General features: G+C 44.6%; 38 non-coding genes across 38 annotated transcripts; all 38 read right to left on the reverse strand.

The window, feature by feature from the left end:
• Positions 1-147: 147 nt before the first annotated feature.
• Positions 148-266, reverse strand: LOC145473361 (5S ribosomal RNA). Its single transcript, XR_014044546.1, has one exon. It is a non-coding gene; the product is annotated as a 5S ribosomal RNA (ribosomal RNA).
• Positions 267-651: 385 nt separating this feature from the next.
• LOC145473372 (5S ribosomal RNA) lies at positions 652-770 on the reverse strand. Its single transcript, XR_014044557.1, has one exon. It is a non-coding gene; the product is annotated as a 5S ribosomal RNA (ribosomal RNA).
• Positions 771-1,155: 385 nt separating this feature from the next.
• LOC145473384 (5S ribosomal RNA) lies at positions 1,156-1,274 on the reverse strand. Its single transcript, XR_014044568.1, has one exon. It is a non-coding gene; the product is annotated as a 5S ribosomal RNA (ribosomal RNA).
• Positions 1,275-1,657: 383 nt separating this feature from the next.
• Positions 1,658-1,776, reverse strand: LOC145473395 (5S ribosomal RNA). Its single transcript, XR_014044579.1, has one exon. It is a non-coding gene; the product is annotated as a 5S ribosomal RNA (ribosomal RNA).
• A 385-nt stretch (positions 1,777-2,161) lies between these two features.
• Positions 2,162-2,280, reverse strand: LOC145473399 (5S ribosomal RNA). The gene has a single exon (XR_014044583.1). It is a non-coding gene; the product is annotated as a 5S ribosomal RNA (ribosomal RNA).
• A 384-nt stretch (positions 2,281-2,664) lies between these two features.
• LOC145473362 (5S ribosomal RNA) lies at positions 2,665-2,783 on the reverse strand. Its single transcript, XR_014044547.1, has one exon. It is a non-coding gene; the product is annotated as a 5S ribosomal RNA (ribosomal RNA).
• A 385-nt stretch (positions 2,784-3,168) lies between these two features.
• Positions 3,169-3,287, reverse strand: LOC145473363 (5S ribosomal RNA). Its single transcript, XR_014044548.1, has one exon. It is a non-coding gene; the product is annotated as a 5S ribosomal RNA (ribosomal RNA).
• Positions 3,288-3,672: 385 nt separating this feature from the next.
• Positions 3,673-3,791, reverse strand: LOC145473364 (5S ribosomal RNA). Its single transcript, XR_014044549.1, has one exon. It is a non-coding gene; the product is annotated as a 5S ribosomal RNA (ribosomal RNA).
• Positions 3,792-4,176: 385 nt separating this feature from the next.
• LOC145473365 (5S ribosomal RNA) lies at positions 4,177-4,295 on the reverse strand. Its single transcript, XR_014044550.1, has one exon. It is a non-coding gene; the product is annotated as a 5S ribosomal RNA (ribosomal RNA).
• Positions 4,296-4,680: 385 nt separating this feature from the next.
• Positions 4,681-4,799, reverse strand: LOC145473366 (5S ribosomal RNA). Its single transcript, XR_014044551.1, has one exon. It is a non-coding gene; the product is annotated as a 5S ribosomal RNA (ribosomal RNA).
• A 385-nt stretch (positions 4,800-5,184) lies between these two features.
• On the reverse strand, positions 5,185-5,303 carry LOC145473367 (5S ribosomal RNA). The gene has a single exon (XR_014044552.1). It is a non-coding gene; the product is annotated as a 5S ribosomal RNA (ribosomal RNA).
• A 385-nt stretch (positions 5,304-5,688) lies between these two features.
• On the reverse strand, positions 5,689-5,807 carry LOC145473368 (5S ribosomal RNA). Its single transcript, XR_014044553.1, has one exon. It is a non-coding gene; the product is annotated as a 5S ribosomal RNA (ribosomal RNA).
• Positions 5,808-6,192: 385 nt separating this feature from the next.
• Positions 6,193-6,311, reverse strand: LOC145473369 (5S ribosomal RNA). Its single transcript, XR_014044554.1, has one exon. It is a non-coding gene; the product is annotated as a 5S ribosomal RNA (ribosomal RNA).
• A 385-nt stretch (positions 6,312-6,696) lies between these two features.
• Positions 6,697-6,815, reverse strand: LOC145473370 (5S ribosomal RNA). The gene has a single exon (XR_014044555.1). It is a non-coding gene; the product is annotated as a 5S ribosomal RNA (ribosomal RNA).
• Positions 6,816-7,200: 385 nt separating this feature from the next.
• LOC145473371 (5S ribosomal RNA) lies at positions 7,201-7,319 on the reverse strand. Its single transcript, XR_014044556.1, has one exon. It is a non-coding gene; the product is annotated as a 5S ribosomal RNA (ribosomal RNA).
• A 385-nt stretch (positions 7,320-7,704) lies between these two features.
• Positions 7,705-7,823, reverse strand: LOC145473373 (5S ribosomal RNA). The gene has a single exon (XR_014044558.1). It is a non-coding gene; the product is annotated as a 5S ribosomal RNA (ribosomal RNA).
• Positions 7,824-8,208: 385 nt separating this feature from the next.
• Positions 8,209-8,327, reverse strand: LOC145473374 (5S ribosomal RNA). Its single transcript, XR_014044559.1, has one exon. It is a non-coding gene; the product is annotated as a 5S ribosomal RNA (ribosomal RNA).
• Positions 8,328-8,712: 385 nt separating this feature from the next.
• LOC145473375 (5S ribosomal RNA) lies at positions 8,713-8,831 on the reverse strand. Its single transcript, XR_014044560.1, has one exon. It is a non-coding gene; the product is annotated as a 5S ribosomal RNA (ribosomal RNA).
• Positions 8,832-9,216: 385 nt separating this feature from the next.
• Positions 9,217-9,335, reverse strand: LOC145473376 (5S ribosomal RNA). Its single transcript, XR_014044561.1, has one exon. It is a non-coding gene; the product is annotated as a 5S ribosomal RNA (ribosomal RNA).
• Positions 9,336-9,720: 385 nt separating this feature from the next.
• Positions 9,721-9,839, reverse strand: LOC145473377 (5S ribosomal RNA). Its single transcript, XR_014044562.1, has one exon. It is a non-coding gene; the product is annotated as a 5S ribosomal RNA (ribosomal RNA).
• Positions 9,840-10,224: 385 nt separating this feature from the next.
• Positions 10,225-10,343, reverse strand: LOC145473378 (5S ribosomal RNA). Its single transcript, XR_014044563.1, has one exon. It is a non-coding gene; the product is annotated as a 5S ribosomal RNA (ribosomal RNA).
• A 385-nt stretch (positions 10,344-10,728) lies between these two features.
• On the reverse strand, positions 10,729-10,847 carry LOC145473379 (5S ribosomal RNA). Its single transcript, XR_014044564.1, has one exon. It is a non-coding gene; the product is annotated as a 5S ribosomal RNA (ribosomal RNA).
• Positions 10,848-11,232: 385 nt separating this feature from the next.
• LOC145473380 (5S ribosomal RNA) lies at positions 11,233-11,351 on the reverse strand. Its single transcript, XR_014044565.1, has one exon. It is a non-coding gene; the product is annotated as a 5S ribosomal RNA (ribosomal RNA).
• Positions 11,352-11,736: 385 nt separating this feature from the next.
• LOC145473381 (5S ribosomal RNA) lies at positions 11,737-11,855 on the reverse strand. The gene has a single exon (XR_014044566.1). It is a non-coding gene; the product is annotated as a 5S ribosomal RNA (ribosomal RNA).
• A 385-nt stretch (positions 11,856-12,240) lies between these two features.
• LOC145473383 (5S ribosomal RNA) lies at positions 12,241-12,359 on the reverse strand. Its single transcript, XR_014044567.1, has one exon. It is a non-coding gene; the product is annotated as a 5S ribosomal RNA (ribosomal RNA).
• A 385-nt stretch (positions 12,360-12,744) lies between these two features.
• On the reverse strand, positions 12,745-12,863 carry LOC145473385 (5S ribosomal RNA). Its single transcript, XR_014044569.1, has one exon. It is a non-coding gene; the product is annotated as a 5S ribosomal RNA (ribosomal RNA).
• A 385-nt stretch (positions 12,864-13,248) lies between these two features.
• On the reverse strand, positions 13,249-13,367 carry LOC145473386 (5S ribosomal RNA). The gene has a single exon (XR_014044570.1). It is a non-coding gene; the product is annotated as a 5S ribosomal RNA (ribosomal RNA).
• A 385-nt stretch (positions 13,368-13,752) lies between these two features.
• Positions 13,753-13,871, reverse strand: LOC145473387 (5S ribosomal RNA). Its single transcript, XR_014044571.1, has one exon. It is a non-coding gene; the product is annotated as a 5S ribosomal RNA (ribosomal RNA).
• A 385-nt stretch (positions 13,872-14,256) lies between these two features.
• Positions 14,257-14,375, reverse strand: LOC145473388 (5S ribosomal RNA). The gene has a single exon (XR_014044572.1). It is a non-coding gene; the product is annotated as a 5S ribosomal RNA (ribosomal RNA).
• Positions 14,376-14,760: 385 nt separating this feature from the next.
• On the reverse strand, positions 14,761-14,879 carry LOC145473398 (5S ribosomal RNA). Its single transcript, XR_014044582.1, has one exon. It is a non-coding gene; the product is annotated as a 5S ribosomal RNA (ribosomal RNA).
• A 385-nt stretch (positions 14,880-15,264) lies between these two features.
• LOC145473389 (5S ribosomal RNA) lies at positions 15,265-15,383 on the reverse strand. Its single transcript, XR_014044573.1, has one exon. It is a non-coding gene; the product is annotated as a 5S ribosomal RNA (ribosomal RNA).
• Positions 15,384-15,768: 385 nt separating this feature from the next.
• On the reverse strand, positions 15,769-15,887 carry LOC145473390 (5S ribosomal RNA). Its single transcript, XR_014044574.1, has one exon. It is a non-coding gene; the product is annotated as a 5S ribosomal RNA (ribosomal RNA).
• A 385-nt stretch (positions 15,888-16,272) lies between these two features.
• LOC145473391 (5S ribosomal RNA) lies at positions 16,273-16,391 on the reverse strand. The gene has a single exon (XR_014044575.1). It is a non-coding gene; the product is annotated as a 5S ribosomal RNA (ribosomal RNA).
• A 385-nt stretch (positions 16,392-16,776) lies between these two features.
• Positions 16,777-16,895, reverse strand: LOC145473392 (5S ribosomal RNA). The gene has a single exon (XR_014044576.1). It is a non-coding gene; the product is annotated as a 5S ribosomal RNA (ribosomal RNA).
• A 385-nt stretch (positions 16,896-17,280) lies between these two features.
• LOC145473393 (5S ribosomal RNA) lies at positions 17,281-17,399 on the reverse strand. Its single transcript, XR_014044577.1, has one exon. It is a non-coding gene; the product is annotated as a 5S ribosomal RNA (ribosomal RNA).
• A 385-nt stretch (positions 17,400-17,784) lies between these two features.
• On the reverse strand, positions 17,785-17,903 carry LOC145473394 (5S ribosomal RNA). The gene has a single exon (XR_014044578.1). It is a non-coding gene; the product is annotated as a 5S ribosomal RNA (ribosomal RNA).
• Positions 17,904-18,288: 385 nt separating this feature from the next.
• Positions 18,289-18,407, reverse strand: LOC145473396 (5S ribosomal RNA). Its single transcript, XR_014044580.1, has one exon. It is a non-coding gene; the product is annotated as a 5S ribosomal RNA (ribosomal RNA).
• A 385-nt stretch (positions 18,408-18,792) lies between these two features.
• LOC145473397 (5S ribosomal RNA) lies at positions 18,793-18,911 on the reverse strand. Its single transcript, XR_014044581.1, has one exon. It is a non-coding gene; the product is annotated as a 5S ribosomal RNA (ribosomal RNA).
• Positions 18,912-19,277: the final 366 nt, after the last annotated feature.

A 19,277-nucleotide genomic window follows, 5' to 3' on the forward strand; every position in this document is an offset into this window, starting at 1 on the left:
AAACAAGAAAATCTTCTAATATGCTGTCAACTTGCTGGAAAAATAATTCCAAAAAAAAAAAGACAACATTTTGAAAACAGAGGGATCAATGATGTGGAGGCGTATGGAAATCTTCTCTGAAGAGTCCAGTCCCAAAATGGGTCCAAAAGTCTACAACACGGCGTATTCCCAGGTGGTCACCCAGCCAGGTACTGACGCCGCCCAACAGGACTTGACTTCGGTGATCGGACGAGAACCGGTACGTTCCCTGTGGTGTGGTCGTAGACGAAAGAAACAACTCAAACCTTGCCCAATTGCTTGGACTCTCTTTTAAGTCTCTTAGAAGGAAGGCCTTTAATTGCTGTTGTGATGAATTTCCAATTACGTCTCGGCTACTTAACCCAGAGATTCCAAAGCCAGCTAAGACTTCAAATCACAAAAGGGCGATTCTCCAATGGTCAGTCATCAAAGCCACATTCAAGAGATTGCCTCCAGTGTGCTGCTCAGTGTTGCAGTGCTGTAATCAAACAAGAAAATCTTCTAATATGCTGTCAACTTGCTGGAAAAATAATTCCAAAAAAAAAAAGACAACATTTTGAAAACAGAGGGATCAATGATGTGGAGGCGTATGGAAATCTTCTCTGAAGAGTCCAGTCCCAAAATGGGTCCAAAAGTCTACAACACGGCGTATTCCCAGGTGGTCACCCAGCCAGGTACTGACGCCGCCCAACAGGACTTGACTTCGGTGATCGGACGAGAACCGGTACGTTCCCTGTGGTGTGGTCGTAGACGAAAGAAACAACTCAAACCTTGCCCAATTGCTTGGACTCTCTTTTAAGTCTCTTAGAAGGAAGGCCTTTAATTGCTGTTGTGATGAATTTCCAATTACGTCTCGGCTACTTAACCCAGAGATTCCAAAGCCAGCTAAGACTTCAAATCACAAAAGGGCGATTCTCCAATGGTCAGTCATCAAAGCCACATTCAAGAGATTGCCTCCAGTGTGCTGCTCAGTGTTGCAGTGCTGTAATCAAACAAGAAAATCTTCTAATATGCTGTCAACTTGCTGGAAAAATAATTCCAAAAAAAAAAAGACAACATTTTGAAAACAGAGGGATCAATGATGTGGAGGCGTATGGAAATCTTCTCTGAAGAGTCCAGTCCCAAAATGGGTCCAAAAGTCTACAACACGGCGTATTCCCAGGTGGTCACCCAGCCAGGTACTGACGCCGCCCAACAGGACTTGACTTCGGTGATCGGACGAGAACCGGTACGTTCCCTGTGGTGTGGTCGTAGACGAAAGAAACAACTCAAACCTTGCCCAATTGCTTGGACTCTCTTTTAAGTCTCTTAGAAGGAAGGCCTTTAATTGCTGTTGTGATGAATTTCCAATTACGTCTCGGCTACTTAACCCAGAGATTCCAAAGCCAGCTAAGACTTCAAATCACAAAAGGGCGATTCTCCAATGGTCAGTCATCAAAGCCACATTCAAGAGATTGCCTCCAGTGTGCTGCTCAGTGTTGCAGTGCTGTAATCAAACAAGAAAATCTTCTAATATGCTGTCAACTTGCTGGAAAAATAATTCCAAAAAAAAAGACAACATTTTGAAAACAGAGGGATCAATGATGTGGAGGCGTATGGAAATCTTCTCTGAAGAGTCCAGTCCCAAAATGGGTCCAAAAGTCTACAACACGGCGTATTCCCAGGTGGTCACCCAGCCAGGTACTGACGCCGCCCAACAGGACTTGACTTCGGTGATCGGACGAGAACCGGTACGTTCCCTGTGGTGTGGTCGTAGACGAAAGAAACAACTCAAACCTTGCCCAATTGCTTGGACTCTCTTTTAAGTCTCTTAGAAGGAAGGCCTTTAATTGCTGTTGTGATGAATTTCCAATTACGTCTCGGCTACTTAACCCAGAGATTCCAAAGCCAGCTAAGACTTCAAATCACAAAAGGGCGATTCTCCAATGGTCAGTCATCAAAGCCACATTCAAGAGATTGCCTCCAGTGTGCTGCTCAGTGTTGCAGTGCTGTAATCAAACAAGAAAATCTTCTAATATGCTGTCAACTTGCTGGAAAAATAATTCCAAAAAAAAAAAGACAACATTTTGAAAACAGAGGGATCAATGATGTGGAGGCGTATGGAAATCTTCTCTGAAGAGTCCAGTCCCAAAATGGGTCCAAAAGTCTACAACACGGCGTATTCCCAGGTGGTCACCCAGCCAGGTACTGACGCCGCCCAACAGGACTTGACTTCGGTGATCGGACGAGAACCGGTACGTTCCCTGTGGTGTGGTCGTAGACGAAAGAAACAACTCAAACCTTGCCCAATTGCTTGGACTCTCTTTTAAGTCTCTTAGAAGGAAGGCCTTTAATTGCTGTTGTGATGAATTTCCAATTACGTCTCGGCTACTTAACCCAGAGATTCCAAAGCCAGCTAAGACTTCAAATCACAAAAGGGCGATTCTCCAATGGTCAGTCATCAAAGCCACATTCAAGAGATTGCCTCCAGTGTGCTGCTCAGTGTTGCAGTGCTGTAATCAAACAAGAAAATCTTCTAATATGCTGTCAACTTGCTGGAAAAATAATTCCAAAAAAAAAAGACAACATTTTGAAAACAGAGGGATCAATGATGTGGAGGCGTATGGAAATCTTCTCTGAAGAGTCCAGTCCCAAAATGGGTCCAAAAGTCTACAACACGGCGTATTCCCAGGTGGTCACCCAGCCAGGTACTGACGCCGCCCAACAGGACTTGACTTCGGTGATCGGACGAGAACCGGTACGTTCCCTGTGGTGTGGTCGTAGACGAAAGAAACAACTCAAACCTTGCCCAATTGCTTGGACTCTCTTTTAAGTCTCTTAGAAGGAAGGCCTTTAATTGCTGTTGTGATGAATTTCCAATTACGTCTCGGCTACTTAACCCAGAGATTCCAAAGCCAGCTAAGACTTCAAATCACAAAAGGGCGATTCTCCAATGGTCAGTCATCAAAGCCACATTCAAGAGATTGCCTCCAGTGTGCTGCTCAGTGTTGCAGTGCTGTAATCAAACAAGAAAATCTTCTAATATGCTGTCAACTTGCTGGAAAAATAATTCCAAAAAAAAAAAGACAACATTTTGAAAACAGAGGGATCAATGATGTGGAGGCGTATGGAAATCTTCTCTGAAGAGTCCAGTCCCAAAATGGGTCCAAAAGTCTACAACACGGCGTATTCCCAGGTGGTCACCCAGCCAGGTACTGACGCCGCCCAACAGGACTTGACTTCGGTGATCGGACGAGAACCGGTACGTTCCCTGTGGTGTGGTCGTAGACGAAAGAAACAACTCAAACCTTGCCCAATTGCTTGGACTCTCTTTTAAGTCTCTTAGAAGGAAGGCCTTTAATTGCTGTTGTGATGAATTTCCAATTACGTCTCGGCTACTTAACCCAGAGATTCCAAAGCCAGCTAAGACTTCAAATCACAAAAGGGCGATTCTCCAATGGTCAGTCATCAAAGCCACATTCAAGAGATTGCCTCCAGTGTGCTGCTCAGTGTTGCAGTGCTGTAATCAAACAAGAAAATCTTCTAATATGCTGTCAACTTGCTGGAAAAATAATTCCAAAAAAAAAAAGACAACATTTTGAAAACAGAGGGATCAATGATGTGGAGGCGTATGGAAATCTTCTCTGAAGAGTCCAGTCCCAAAATGGGTCCAAAAGTCTACAACACGGCGTATTCCCAGGTGGTCACCCAGCCAGGTACTGACGCCGCCCAACAGGACTTGACTTCGGTGATCGGACGAGAACCGGTACGTTCCCTGTGGTGTGGTCGTAGACGAAAGAAACAACTCAAACCTTGCCCAATTGCTTGGACTCTCTTTTAAGTCTCTTAGAAGGAAGGCCTTTAATTGCTGTTGTGATGAATTTCCAATTACGTCTCGGCTACTTAACCCAGAGATTCCAAAGCCAGCTAAGACTTCAAATCACAAAAGGGCGATTCTCCAATGGTCAGTCATCAAAGCCACATTCAAGAGATTGCCTCCAGTGTGCTGCTCAGTGTTGCAGTGCTGTAATCAAACAAGAAAATCTTCTAATATGCTGTCAACTTGCTGGAAAAATAATTCCAAAAAAAAAAAGACAACATTTTGAAAACAGAGGGATCAATGATGTGGAGGCGTATGGAAATCTTCTCTGAAGAGTCCAGTCCCAAAATGGGTCCAAAAGTCTACAACACGGCGTATTCCCAGGTGGTCACCCAGCCAGGTACTGACGCCGCCCAACAGGACTTGACTTCGGTGATCGGACGAGAACCGGTACGTTCCCTGTGGTGTGGTCGTAGACGAAAGAAACAACTCAAACCTTGCCCAATTGCTTGGACTCTCTTTTAAGTCTCTTAGAAGGAAGGCCTTTAATTGCTGTTGTGATGAATTTCCAATTACGTCTCGGCTACTTAACCCAGAGATTCCAAAGCCAGCTAAGACTTCAAATCACAAAAGGGCGATTCTCCAATGGTCAGTCATCAAAGCCACATTCAAGAGATTGCCTCCAGTGTGCTGCTCAGTGTTGCAGTGCTGTAATCAAACAAGAAAATCTTCTAATATGCTGTCAACTTGCTGGAAAAATAATTCCAAAAAAAAAAAGACAACATTTTGAAAACAGAGGGATCAATGATGTGGAGGCGTATGGAAATCTTCTCTGAAGAGTCCAGTCCCAAAATGGGTCCAAAAGTCTACAACACGGCGTATTCCCAGGTGGTCACCCAGCCAGGTACTGACGCCGCCCAACAGGACTTGACTTCGGTGATCGGACGAGAACCGGTACGTTCCCTGTGGTGTGGTCGTAGACGAAAGAAACAACTCAAACCTTGCCCAATTGCTTGGACTCTCTTTTAAGTCTCTTAGAAGGAAGGCCTTTAATTGCTGTTGTGATGAATTTCCAATTACGTCTCGGCTACTTAACCCAGAGATTCCAAAGCCAGCTAAGACTTCAAATCACAAAAGGGCGATTCTCCAATGGTCAGTCATCAAAGCCACATTCAAGAGATTGCCTCCAGTGTGCTGCTCAGTGTTGCAGTGCTGTAATCAAACAAGAAAATCTTCTAATATGCTGTCAACTTGCTGGAAAAATAATTCCAAAAAAAAAAAGACAACATTTTGAAAACAGAGGGATCAATGATGTGGAGGCGTATGGAAATCTTCTCTGAAGAGTCCAGTCCCAAAATGGGTCCAAAAGTCTACAACACGGCGTATTCCCAGGTGGTCACCCAGCCAGGTACTGACGCCGCCCAACAGGACTTGACTTCGGTGATCGGACGAGAACCGGTACGTTCCCTGTGGTGTGGTCGTAGACGAAAGAAACAACTCAAACCTTGCCCAATTGCTTGGACTCTCTTTTAAGTCTCTTAGAAGGAAGGCCTTTAATTGCTGTTGTGATGAATTTCCAATTACGTCTCGGCTACTTAACCCAGAGATTCCAAAGCCAGCTAAGACTTCAAATCACAAAAGGGCGATTCTCCAATGGTCAGTCATCAAAGCCACATTCAAGAGATTGCCTCCAGTGTGCTGCTCAGTGTTGCAGTGCTGTAATCAAACAAGAAAATCTTCTAATATGCTGTCAACTTGCTGGAAAAATAATTCCAAAAAAAAAAAGACAACATTTTGAAAACAGAGGGATCAATGATGTGGAGGCGTATGGAAATCTTCTCTGAAGAGTCCAGTCCCAAAATGGGTCCAAAAGTCTACAACACGGCGTATTCCCAGGTGGTCACCCAGCCAGGTACTGACGCCGCCCAACAGGACTTGACTTCGGTGATCGGACGAGAACCGGTACGTTCCCTGTGGTGTGGTCGTAGACGAAAGAAACAACTCAAACCTTGCCCAATTGCTTGGACTCTCTTTTAAGTCTCTTAGAAGGAAGGCCTTTAATTGCTGTTGTGATGAATTTCCAATTACGTCTCGGCTACTTAACCCAGAGATTCCAAAGCCAGCTAAGACTTCAAATCACAAAAGGGCGATTCTCCAATGGTCAGTCATCAAAGCCACATTCAAGAGATTGCCTCCAGTGTGCTGCTCAGTGTTGCAGTGCTGTAATCAAACAAGAAAATCTTCTAATATGCTGTCAACTTGCTGGAAAAATAATTCCAAAAAAAAAAAGACAACATTTTGAAAACAGAGGGATCAATGATGTGGAGGCGTATGGAAATCTTCTCTGAAGAGTCCAGTCCCAAAATGGGTCCAAAAGTCTACAACACGGCGTATTCCCAGGTGGTCACCCAGCCAGGTACTGACGCCGCCCAACAGGACTTGACTTCGGTGATCGGACGAGAACCGGTACGTTCCCTGTGGTGTGGTCGTAGACGAAAGAAACAACTCAAACCTTGCCCAATTGCTTGGACTCTCTTTTAAGTCTCTTAGAAGGAAGGCCTTTAATTGCTGTTGTGATGAATTTCCAATTACGTCTCGGTTACTTAACCCAGAGATTCCAAAGCCAGCTAAGACTTCAAATCACAAAAGGGCGATTCTCCAATGGTCAGTCATCAAAGCCACATTCAAGAGATTGCCTCCAGTGTGCTGCTCAGTGTTGCAGTGCTGTAATCAAACAAGAAAATCTTCTAATATGCTGTCAACTTGCTGGAAAAATAATTCCAAAAAAAAAAAGACAACATTTTGAAAACAGAGGGATCAATGATGTGGAGGCGTATGGAAATCTTCTCTGAAGAGTCCAGTCCCAAAATGGGTCCAAAAGTCTACAACACGGCGTATTCCCAGGTGGTCACCCAGCCAGGTACTGACGCCGCCCAACAGGACTTGACTTCGGTGATCGGACGAGAACCGGTACGTTCCCTGTGGTGTGGTCGTAGACGAAAGAAACAACTCAAACCTTGCCCAATTGCTTGGACTCTCTTTTAAGTCTCTTAGAAGGAAGGCCTTTAATTGCTGTTGTGATGAATTTCCAATTACGTCTCGGCTACTTAACCCAGAGATTCCAAAGCCAGCTAAGACTTCAAATCACAAAAGGGCGATTCTCCAATGGTCAGTCATCAAAGCCACATTCAAGAGATTGCCTCCAGTGTGCTGCTCAGTGTTGCAGTGCTGTAATCAAACAAGAAAATCTTCTAATATGCTGTCAACTTGCTGGAAAAATAATTCCAAAAAAAAAAAGACAACATTTTGAAAACAGAGGGATCAATGATGTGGAGGCGTATGGAAATCTTCTCTGAAGAGTCCAGTCCCAAAATGGGTCCAAAAGTCTACAACACGGCGTATTCCCAGGTGGTCACCCAGCCAGGTACTGACGCCGCCCAACAGGACTTGACTTCGGTGATCGGACGAGAACCGGTACGTTCCCTGTGGTGTGGTCGTAGACGAAAGAAACAACTCAAACCTTGCCCAATTGCTTGGACTCTCTTTTAAGTCTCTTAGAAGGAAGGCCTTTAATTGCTGTTGTGATGAATTTCCAATTACGTCTCGGCTACTTAACCCAGAGATTCCAAAGCCAGCTAAGACTTCAAATCACAAAAGGGCGATTCTCCAATGGTCAGTCATCAAAGCCACATTCAAGAGATTGCCTCCAGTGTGCTGCTCAGTGTTGCAGTGCTGTAATCAAACAAGAAAATCTTCTAATATGCTGTCAACTTGCTGGAAAAATAATTCCAAAAAAAAAAAGACAACATTTTGAAAACAGAGGGATCAATGATGTGGAGGCGTATGGAAATCTTCTCTGAAGAGTCCAGTCCCAAAATGGGTCCAAAAGTCTACAACACGGCGTATTCCCAGGTGGTCACCCAGCCAGGTACTGACGCCGCCCAACAGGACTTGACTTCGGTGATCGGACGAGAACCGGTACGTTCCCTGTGGTGTGGTCGTAGACGAAAGAAACAACTCAAACCTTGCCCAATTGCTTGGACTCTCTTTTAAGTCTCTTAGAAGGAAGGCCTTTAATTGCTGTTGTGATGAATTTCCAATTACGTCTCGGCTACTTAACCCAGAGATTCCAAAGCCAGCTAAGACTTCAAATCACAAAAGGGCGATTCTCCAATGGTCAGTCATCAAAGCCACATTCAAGAGATTGCCTCCAGTGTGCTGCTCAGTGTTGCAGTGCTGTAATCAAACAAGAAAATCTTCTAATATGCTGTCAACTTGCTGGAAAAATAATTCCAAAAAAAAAAAGACAACATTTTGAAAACAGAGGGATCAATGATGTGGAGGCGTATGGAAATCTTCTCTGAAGAGTCCAGTCCCAAAATGGGTCCAAAAGTCTACAACACGGCGTATTCCCAGGTGGTCACCCAGCCAGGTACTGACGCCGCCCAACAGGACTTGACTTCGGTGATCGGACGAGAACCGGTACGTTCCCTGTGGTGTGGTCGTAGACGAAAGAAACAACTCAAACCTTGCCCAATTGCTTGGACTCTCTTTTAAGTCTCTTAGAAGGAAGGCCTTTAATTGCTGTTGTGATGAATTTCCAATTACGTCTCGGCTACTTAACCCAGAGATTCCAAAGCCAGCTAAGACTTCAAATCACAAAAGGGCGATTCTCCAATGGTCAGTCATCAAAGCCACATTCAAGAGATTGCCTCCAGTGTGCTGCTCAGTGTTGCAGTGCTGTAATCAAACAAGAAAATCTTCTAATATGCTGTCAACTTGCTGGAAAAATAATTCCAAAAAAAAAAAGACAACATTTTGAAAACAGAGGGATCAATGATGTGGAGGCGTATGGAAATCTTCTCTGAAGAGTCCAGTCCCAAAATGGGTCCAAAAGTCTACAACACGGCGTATTCCCAGGTGGTCACCCAGCCAGGTACTGACGCCGCCCAACAGGACTTGACTTCGGTGATCGGACGAGAACCGGTACGTTCCCTGTGGTGTGGTCGTAGACGAAAGAAACAACTCAAACCTTGCCCAATTGCTTGGACTCTCTTTTAAGTCTCTTAGAAGGAAGGCCTTTAATTGCTGTTGTGATGAATTTCCAATTACGTCTCGGCTACTTAACCCAGAGATTCCAAAGCCAGCTAAGACTTCAAATCACAAAAGGGCGATTCTCCAATGGTCAGTCATCAAAGCCACATTCAAGAGATTGCCTCCAGTGTGCTGCTCAGTGTTGCAGTGCTGTAATCAAACAAGAAAATCTTCTAATATGCTGTCAACTTGCTGGAAAAATAATTCCAAAAAAAAAAAGACAACATTTTGAAAACAGAGGGATCAATGATGTGGAGGCGTATGGAAATCTTCTCTGAAGAGTCCAGTCCCAAAATGGGTCCAAAAGTCTACAACACGGCGTATTCCCAGGTGGTCACCCAGCCAGGTACTGACGCCGCCCAACAGGACTTGACTTCGGTGATCGGACGAGAACCGGTACGTTCCCTGTGGTGTGGTCGTAGACGAAAGAAACAACTCAAACCTTGCCCAATTGCTTGGACTCTCTTTTAAGTCTCTTAGAAGGAAGGCCTTTAATTGCTGTTGTGATGAATTTCCAATTACGTCTCGGCTACTTAACCCAGAGATTCCAAAGCCAGCTAAGACTTCAAATCACAAAAGGGCGATTCTCCAATGGTCAGTCATCAAAGCCACATTCAAGAGATTGCCTCCAGTGTGCTGCTCAGTGTTGCAGTGCTGTAATCAAACAAGAAAATCTTCTAATATGCTGTCAACTTGCTGGAAAAATAATTCCAAAAAAAAAAAGACAACATTTTGAAAACAGAGGGATCAATGATGTGGAGGCGTATGGAAATCTTCTCTGAAGAGTCCAGTCCCAAAATGGGTCCAAAAGTCTACAACACGGCGTATTCCCAGGTGGTCACCCAGCCAGGTACTGACGCCGCCCAACAGGACTTGACTTCGGTGATCGGACGAGAACCGGTACGTTCCCTGTGGTGTGGTCGTAGACGAAAGAAACAACTCAAACCTTGCCCAATTGCTTGGACTCTCTTTTAAGTCTCTTAGAAGGAAGGCCTTTAATTGCTGTTGTGATGAATTTCCAATTACGTCTCGGCTACTTAACCCAGAGATTCCAAAGCCAGCTAAGACTTCAAATCACAAAAGGGCGATTCTCCAATGGTCAGTCATCAAAGCCACATTCAAGAGATTGCCTCCAGTGTGCTGCTCAGTGTTGCAGTGCTGTAATCAAACAAGAAAATCTTCTAATATGCTGTCAACTTGCTGGAAAAATAATTCCAAAAAAAAAAAGACAACATTTTGAAAACAGAGGGATCAATGATGTGGAGGCGTATGGAAATCTTCTCTGAAGAGTCCAGTCCCAAAATGGGTCCAAAAGTCTACAACACGGCGTATTCCCAGGTGGTCACCCAGCCAGGTACTGACGCCGCCCAACAGGACTTGACTTCGGTGATCGGACGAGAACCGGTACGTTCCCTGTGGTGTGGTCGTAGACGAAAGAAACAACTCAAACCTTGCCCAATTGCTTGGACTCTCTTTTAAGTCTCTTAGAAGGAAGGCCTTTAATTGCTGTTGTGATGAATTTCCAATTACGTCTCGGCTACTTAACCCAGAGATTCCAAAGCCAGCTAAGACTTCAAATCACAAAAGGGCGATTCTCCAATGGTCAGTCATCAAAGCCACATTCAAGAGATTGCCTCCAGTGTGCTGCTCAGTGTTGCAGTGCTGTAATCAAACAAGAAAATCTTCTAATATGCTGTCAACTTGCTGGAAAAATAATTCCAAAAAAAAAAAGACAACATTTTGAAAACAGAGGGATCAATGATGTGGAGGCGTATGGAAATCTTCTCTGAAGAGTCCAGTCCCAAAATGGGTCCAAAAGTCTACAACACGGCGTATTCCCAGGTGGTCACCCAGCCAGGTACTGACGCCGCCCAACAGGACTTGACTTCGGTGATCGGACGAGAACCGGTACGTTCCCTGTGGTGTGGTCGTAGACGAAAGAAACAACTCAAACCTTGCCCAATTGCTTGGACTCTCTTTTAAGTCTCTTAGAAGGAAGGCCTTTAATTGCTGTTGTGATGAATTTCCAATTACGTCTCGGCTACTTAACCCAGAGATTCCAAAGCCAGCTAAGACTTCAAATCACAAAAGGGCGATTCTCCAATGGTCAGTCATCAAAGCCACATTCAAGAGATTGCCTCCAGTGTGCTGCTCAGTGTTGCAGTGCTGTAATCAAACAAGAAAATCTTCTAATATGCTGTCAACTTGCTGGAAAAATAATTCCAAAAAAAAAAAGACAACATTTTGAAAACAGAGGGATCAATGATGTGGAGGCGTATGGAAATCTTCTCTGAAGAGTCCAGTCCCAAAATGGGTCCAAAAGTCTACAACACGGCGTATTCCCAGGTGGTCACCCAGCCAGGTACTGACGCCGCCCAACAGGACTTGACTTCGGTGATCGGACGAGAACCGGTACGTTCCCTGTGGTGTGGTCGTAGACGAAAGAAACAACTCAAACCTTGCCCAATTGCTTGGACTCTCTTTTAAGTCTCTTAGAAGGAAGGCCTTTAATTGCTGTTGTGATGAATTTCCAATTACGTCTCGGCTACTTAACCCAGAGATTCCAAAGCCAGCTAAGACTTCAAATCACAAAAGGGCGATTCTCCAATGGTCAGTCATCAAAGCCACATTCAAGAGATTGCCTCCAGTGTGCTGCTCAGTGTTGCAGTGCTGTAATCAAACAAGAAAATCTTCTAATATGCTGTCAACTTGCTGGAAAAATAATTCCAAAAAAAAAAAGACAACATTTTGAAAACAGAGGGATCAATGATGTGGAGGCGTATGGAAATCTTCTCTGAAGAGTCCAGTCCCAAAATGGGTCCAAAAGTCTACAACACGGCGTATTCCCAGGTGGTCACCCAGCCAGGTACTGACGCCGCCCAACAGGACTTGACTTCGGTGATCGGACGAGAACCGGTACGTTCCCTGTGGTGTGGTCGTAGACGAAAGAAACAACTCAAACCTTGCCCAATTGCTTGGACTCTCTTTTAAGTCTCTTAGAAGGAAGGCCTTTAATTGCTGTTGTGATGAATTTCCAATTACGTCTCGGCTACTTAACCCAGAGATTCCAAAGCCAGCTAAGACTTCAAATCACAAAAGGGCGATTCTCCAATGGTCAGTCATCAAAGCCACATTCAAGAGATTGCCTCCAGTGTGCTGCTCAGTGTTGCAGTGCTGTAATCAAACAAGAAAATCTTCTAATATGCTGTCAACTTGCTGGAAAAATAATTCCAAAAAAAAAAAGACAACATTTTGAAAACAGAGGGATCAATGATGTGGAGGCGTATGGAAATCTTCTCTGAAGAGTCCAGTCCCAAAATGGGTCCAAAAGTCTACAACACGGCGTATTCCCAGGTGGTCACCCAGCCAGGTACTGACGCCGCCCAACAGGACTTGACTTCGGTGATCGGACGAGAACCGGTACGTTCCCTGTGGTGTGGTCGTAGACGAAAGAAACAACTCAAACCTTGCCCAATTGCTTGGACTCTCTTTTAAGTCTCTTAGAAGGAAGGCCTTTAATTGCTGTTGTGATGAATTTCCAATTACGTCTCGGCTACTTAACCCAGAGATTCCAAAGCCAGCTAAGACTTCAAATCACAAAAGGGCGATTCTCCAATGGTCAGTCATCAAAGCCACATTCAAGAGATTGCCTCCAGTGTGCTGCTCAGTGTTGCAGTGCTGTAATCAAACAAGAAAATCTTCTAATATGCTGTCAACTTGCTGGAAAAATAATTCCAAAAAAAAAAAGACAACATTTTGAAAACAGAGGGATCAATGATGTGGAGGCGTATGGAAATCTTCTCTGAAGAGTCCAGTCCCAAAATGGGTCCAAAAGTCTACAACACGGCGTATTCCCAGGTGGTCACCCAGCCAGGTACTGACGCCGCCCAACAGGACTTGACTTCGGTGATCGGACGAGAACCGGTACGTTCCCTGTGGTGTGGTCGTAGACGAAAGAAACAACTCAAACCTTGCCCAATTGCTTGGACTCTCTTTTAAGTCTCTTAGAAGGAAGGCCTTTAATTGCTGTTGTGATGAATTTCCAATTACGTCTCGGCTACTTAACCCAGAGATTCCAAAGCCAGCTAAGACTTCAAATCACAAAAGGGCGATTCTCCAATGGTCAGTCATCAAAGCCACATTCAAGAGATTGCCTCCAGTGTGCTGCTCAGTGTTGCAGTGCTGTAATCAAACAAGAAAATCTTCTAATATGCTGTCAACTTGCTGGAAAAATAATTCCAAAAAAAAAAAGACAACATTTTGAAAACAGAGGGATCAATGATGTGGAGGCGTATGGAAATCTTCTCTGAAGAGTCCAGTCCCAAAATGGGTCCAAAAGTCTACAACACGGCGTATTCCCAGGTGGTCACCCAGCCAGGTACTGACGCCGCCCAACAGGACTTGACTTCGGTGATCGGACGAGAACCGGTACGTTCCCTGTGGTGTGGTCGTAGACGAAAGAAACAACTCAAACCTTGCCCAATTGCTTGGACTCTCTTTTAAGTCTCTTAGAAGGAAGGCCTTTAATTGCTGTTGTGATGAATTTCCAATTACGTCTCGGCTACTTAACCCAGAGATTCCAAAGCCAGCTAAGACTTCAAATCACAAAAGGGCGATTCTCCAATGGTCAGTCATCAAAGCCACATTCAAGAGATTGCCTCCAGTGTGCTGCTCAGTGTTGCAGTGCTGTAATCAAACAAGAAAATCTTCTAATATGCTGTCAACTTGCTGGAAAAATAATTCCAAAAAAAAAAAGACAACATTTTGAAAACAGAGGGATCAATGATGTGGAGGCGTATGGAAATCTTCTCTGAAGAGTCCAGTCCCAAAATGGGTCCAAAAGTCTACAACACGGCGTATTCCCAGGTGGTCACCCAGCCAGGTACTGACGCCGCCCAACAGGACTTGACTTCGGTGATCGGACGAGAACCGGTACGTTCCCTGTGGTGTGGTCGTAGACGAAAGAAACAACTCAAACCTTGCCCAATTGCTTGGACTCTCTTTTAAGTCTCTTAGAAGGAAGGCCTTTAATTGCTGTTGTGATGAATTTCCAATTACGTCTCGGCTACTTAACCCAGAGATTCCAAAGCCAGCTAAGACTTCAAATCACAAAAGGGCGATTCTCCAATGGTCAGTCATCAAAGCCACATTCAAGAGATTGCCTCCAGTGTGCTGCTCAGTGTTGCAGTGCTGTAATCAAACAAGAAAATCTTCTAATATGCTGTCAACTTGCTGGAAAAATAATTCCAAAAAAAAAAAGACAACATTTTGAAAACAGAGGGATCAATGATGTGGAGGCGTATGGAAATCTTCTCTGAAGAGTCCAGTCCCAAAATGGGTCCAAAAGTCTACAACACGGCGTATTCCCAGGTGGTCACCCAGCCAGGTACTGACGCCGCCCAACAGGACTTGACTTCGGTGATCGGACGAGAACCGGTACGTTCCCTGTGGTGTGGTCGTAGACGAAAGAAACAACTCAAACCTTGCCCAATTGCTTGGACTCTCTTTTAAGTCTCTTAGAAGGAAGGCCTTTAATTGCTGTTGTGATGAATTTCCAATTACGTCTCGGCTACTTAACCCAGAGATTCCAAAGCCAGCTAAGACTTCAAATCACAAAAGGGCGATTCTCCAATGGTCAGTCATCAAAGCCACATTCAAGAGATTGCCTCCAGTGTGCTGCTCAGTGTTGCAGTGCTGTAATCAAACAAGAAAATCTTCTAATATGCTGTCAACTTGCTGGAAAAATAATTCCAAAAAAAAAAAGACAACATTTTGAAAACAGAGGGATCAATGATGTGGAGGCGTATGGAAATCTTCTCTGAAGAGTCCAGTCCCAAAATGGGTCCAAAAGTCTACAACACGGCGTATTCCTAGGTGGTCACCCAGCCAGGTACTGACGCCGCCCAACAGGACTTGACTTCGGTGATCGGACGAGAACCGGTACGTTCCCTGTGGTGTGGTCGTAGACGAAAGAAACAACTCAAACCTTGCCCAATTGCTTGGACTCTCTTTTAAGTCTCTTAGAAGGAAGGCCTTTAATTGCTGTTGTGATGAATTTCCAATTACGTCTCGGCTACTTAACCCAGAGATTCCAAAGCCAGCTAAGACTTCAAATCACAAAAGGGCGATTCTCCAATGGTCAGTCATCAAAGCCACATTCAAGAGATTGCCTCCAGTGTGCTGCTCAGTGTTGCAGTGCTGTAATCAAACAAGAAAATCTTCTAATATGCTGTCAACTTGCTGGAAAAATAATTCCAAAAAAAAAAAGACAACATTTTGAAAACAGAGGGATCAATGATGTGGAGGCGTATGGAAATCTTCTCTGAAGAGTCCAGTCCCAAAATGGGTCCAAAAGTCTACAACACGGCGTATTCCCAGGTGGTCACCCAGCCAGGTACTGACGCCGCCCAACAGGACTTGACTTCGGTGATCGGACGAGAACCGGTACGTTCCCTGTGGTGTGGTCGTAGACGAAAGAAACAACTCAAACCTTGCCCAATTGCTTGGACTCTCTTTTAAGTCTCTTAGAAGGAAGGCCTTTAATTGCTGTTGTGATGAATTTCCAATTACGTCTCGGCTACTTAACCCAGAGATTCCAAAGCCAGCTAAGACTTCAAATCACAAAAGGGCGATTCTCCAATGGTCAGTCATCAAAGCCACATTCAAGAGATTGCCTCCAGTGTGCTGCTCAGTGTTGCAGTGCTGTAATCAAACAAGAAAATCTTCTAATATGCTGTCAACTTGCTGGAAAAATAATTCCAAAAAAAAAAAGACAACATTTTGAAAACAGAGGGATCAATGATGTGGAGGCGTATGGAAATCTTCTCTGAAGAGTCCAGTCCCAAAATGGGTCCAAAAGTCTACAACACGGCGTATTCCCAGGTGGTCACCCAGCCAGGTACTGACGCCGCCCAACAGGACTTGACTTCGGTGATCGGACGAGAACCGGTACGTTCCCTGTGGTGTGGTCGTAGACGAAAGAAACAACTCAAACCTTGCCCAATTGCTTGGACTCTCTTTTAAGTCTCTTAGAAGGAAGGCCTTTAATTGCTGTTGTGATGAATTTCCAATTACGTCTCGGCTACTTAACCCAGAGATTCCAAAGCCAGCTAAGACTTCAAATCACAAAAGGGCGATTCTCCAATGGTCAGTCATCAAAGCCACATTCAAGAGATTGCCTCCAGTGTGCTGCTCAGTGTTGCAGTGCTGTAATCAAACAAGAAAATCTTCTAATATGCTGTCAACTTGCTGGAAAAATAATTCCAAAAAAAAAAAGACAACATTTTGAAAACAGAGGGATCAATGATGTGGAGGCGTATGGAAATCTTCTCTGAAGAGTCCAGTCCCAAAATGGGTCCAAAAGTCTACAACACGGCGTATTCCCAGGTGGTCACCCAGCCAGGTACTGACGCCGCCCAACAGGACTTGACTTCGGTGATCGGACGAGAACCGGTACGTTCCCTGTGGTGTGGTCGTAGACGAAAGAAACAACTCAAACCTTGCCCAATTGCTTGGACTCTCTTTTAAGTCTCTTAGAAGGAAGGCCTTTAATTGCTGTTGTGATGAATTTCCAATTACGTCTCGGCTACTTAACCCAGAGATTCCAAAGCCAGCTAAGACTTCAAATCACAAAAGGGCGATTCTCCAATGGTCAGTCATCAAAGCCACATTCAAGAGATTGCCTCCAGTGTGCTGCTCAGTGTTGCAGTGCTGTAATCAAACAAGAAAATCTTCTAATATGCTGTCAACTTGCTGGAAAAATAATTCCAAAAAAAAAAAGACAACATTTTGAAAACAGAGGGATCAATGATGTGGAGGCGTATGGAAATCTTCTCTGAAGAGTCCAGTCCCAAAATGGGTCCAAAAGTCTACAACACGGCGTATTCCCAGGTGGTCACCCAGCCAGGTACTGACGCCGCCCAACAGGACTTGACTTCGGTGATCGGACGAGAACCGGTACGTTCCCTGTGGTGTGGTCGTAGACGAAAGAAACAACTCAAACCTTGCCCAATTGCTTGGACTCTCTTTTAAGTCTCTTAGAAGGAAGGCCTTTAATTGCTGTTGTGATGAATTTCCAATTACGTCTCGGCTACTTAACCCAGAGATTCCAAAGCCAGCTAAGACTTCAAATCACAAAAGGGCGATTCTCCAATGGTCAGTCATCAAAGCCACATTCAAGAGATTGCCTCCAGTGTGCTGCTCAGTGTTGCAGTGCTGTAATCAAACAAGAAAATCTTCTAATATGCTGTCAACTTGCTGGAAAAATAATTCCAAAAAAAAAAAGACAACATTTTGAAAACAGAGGGATCAATGATGTGGAGGCGTATGGAAATCTTCTCTGAAGAGTCCAGTCCCAAAATGGGTCCAAAAGTCTACAACACGGCGTATTCCCAGGTGGTCACCCAGCCAGGTACTGACGCCGCCCAACAGGACTTGACTTCGGTGATCGGACGAGAACCGGTACGTTCCCTGTGGTGTGGTCGTAGACGAAAGAAACAACTCAAACCTTGCCCAATTGCTTGGACTCTCTTTTAAGTCTCTTAGAAGGAAGGCCTTTAATTGCTGTTGTGATGAATTTCCAATTACGTCTCGGCTACTTAACCCAGAGATTCCAAAGCCAGCTAAGACTTCAAATCACAAAAGGGCGATTCTCCAATGGTCAGTCATCAAAGCCACATTCAAGAGATTGCCTCCAGTGTGCTGCTCAGTGTTGCAGTGCTGTAATCAAACAAGAAAATCTTCTAATATGCTGTCAACTTGCTGGAAAAATAATTCCAAAAAAAAAAAGACAACATTTTGAAAACAGAGGGATCAATGATGTGGAGGCGTATGGAAATCTTCTCTGAAGAGTCCAGTCCCAAAATGGGTCCAAAAGTCTACAACACGGCGTATTCCCAGGTGGTCACCCAGCCAGGTACTGACGCCGCCCAACAGGACTTGACTTCGGTGATCGGACGAGAACCGGTACGTTCCCTGTGGTGTGGTCGTAGACGAAAGAAACAACTCAAACCTTGCCCAATTGCTTGGACTCTCTTTTAAGTCTCTTAGAAGGAAGGCCTTTAATTGCTGTTGTGATGAATTTCCAATTACGTCTCGGCTACTTAACCCAGAGATTCCAAAGCCAGCTAAGACTTCAAATCACAAAAGGGCGATTCTCCAATGGTCAGTCATCAAAGCCACATTCAAGAGATTGCCTCCAGTGTGCTGCTCAGTGTTGCAGTGCTGTAATCAAACAAGAAAATCTTCTAATATGCTGTCAACTTGCTGGAAAAATAATTCCAAAAAAAAAAAGACAACATTTTGAAAACAGAGGGATCAATGATGTGGAGGCGTATGGAAATCTTCTCTGAAGAGTCCAGTCCCAAAATGGGTCCAAAAGTCTACAACACGGCGTATTCCCAGGTGGTCACCCAGCCAGGTACTGACGCCGCCCAACAGGACTTGACTTCGGTGATCGGACGAGAACCGGTACGTTCCCTGTGGTGTGGTCGTAGACGAAAGAAACAACTCAAACCTTGCCCAATTGCTTGGACTCTCTTTTAAGTCTCTTAGAAGGAAGGCCTTTAATTGCTGTTGTGATGAATTTCCAATTACGTCTCGGCTACTTAACCCAGAGATTCCAAAGCCAGCTAAGACTTCAAATCACAAAAGGGCGATTCTCCAATGGTCAGTCATCAAAGCCACATTCAAGAGATTGCCTCCAGTGTGCTGCTCAGTGTTGCAGTGCTGTAATCAAACAAGAAAATCTTCTAATATGCTGTCAACTTGCTGGAAAAATAATTCCAAAAAAAAAAAGACAACATTTTGAAAACAGAGGGATCAATGATGTGGAGGCGTATGGAAATCTTCTCTGAAGAGTCCAGTCCCAAAATGGGTCCAAAAGTCTACAACACGGCGTATTCCCAGGTGGTCACCCAGCCAGGTACTGACGCCGCCCAACAGGACTTGACTTCGGTGATCGGACGAGAACCGGTACGTTCCCTGTGGTGTGGTCGTAGACGAAAGAAACAACTCAAACCTTGCCCAATTGCTTGGACTCTCTTTTAAGTCTCTTAGAAGGAAGGCCTTTAATTGCTGTTGTGATGAATTTCCAATTACGTCTCGGCTACTTAACCCAGAGATTCCAAAGCCAGCTAAGACTTCAAATCACAAAAGGGCGATTCTCCAATGGTCAGTCATCAAAGCCACATTCAAGAGATTGCCTCCAGTGTGCTGCTCAGTGTTGCAGTGCTGTAATCAAACAAGAAAATCTTCTAATATGCTGTCAACTTGCTGGAAAAATAATTCCAAAAAAAAAAAGACAACATTTTGAAAACAGAGGGATCAATGATGTGGAGGCGTATGGAAATCTTCTCTGAAGAGTCCA

This window comes from Orbicella franksi, unplaced genomic scaffold (assembly GCF_964199315.1).
Source record: "Orbicella franksi unplaced genomic scaffold, jaOrbFran1.1 SCAFFOLD_546, whole genome shotgun sequence".
Taxonomy (NCBI): Eukaryota; Metazoa; Cnidaria; class Anthozoa; order Scleractinia; family Merulinidae; genus Orbicella; species Orbicella franksi.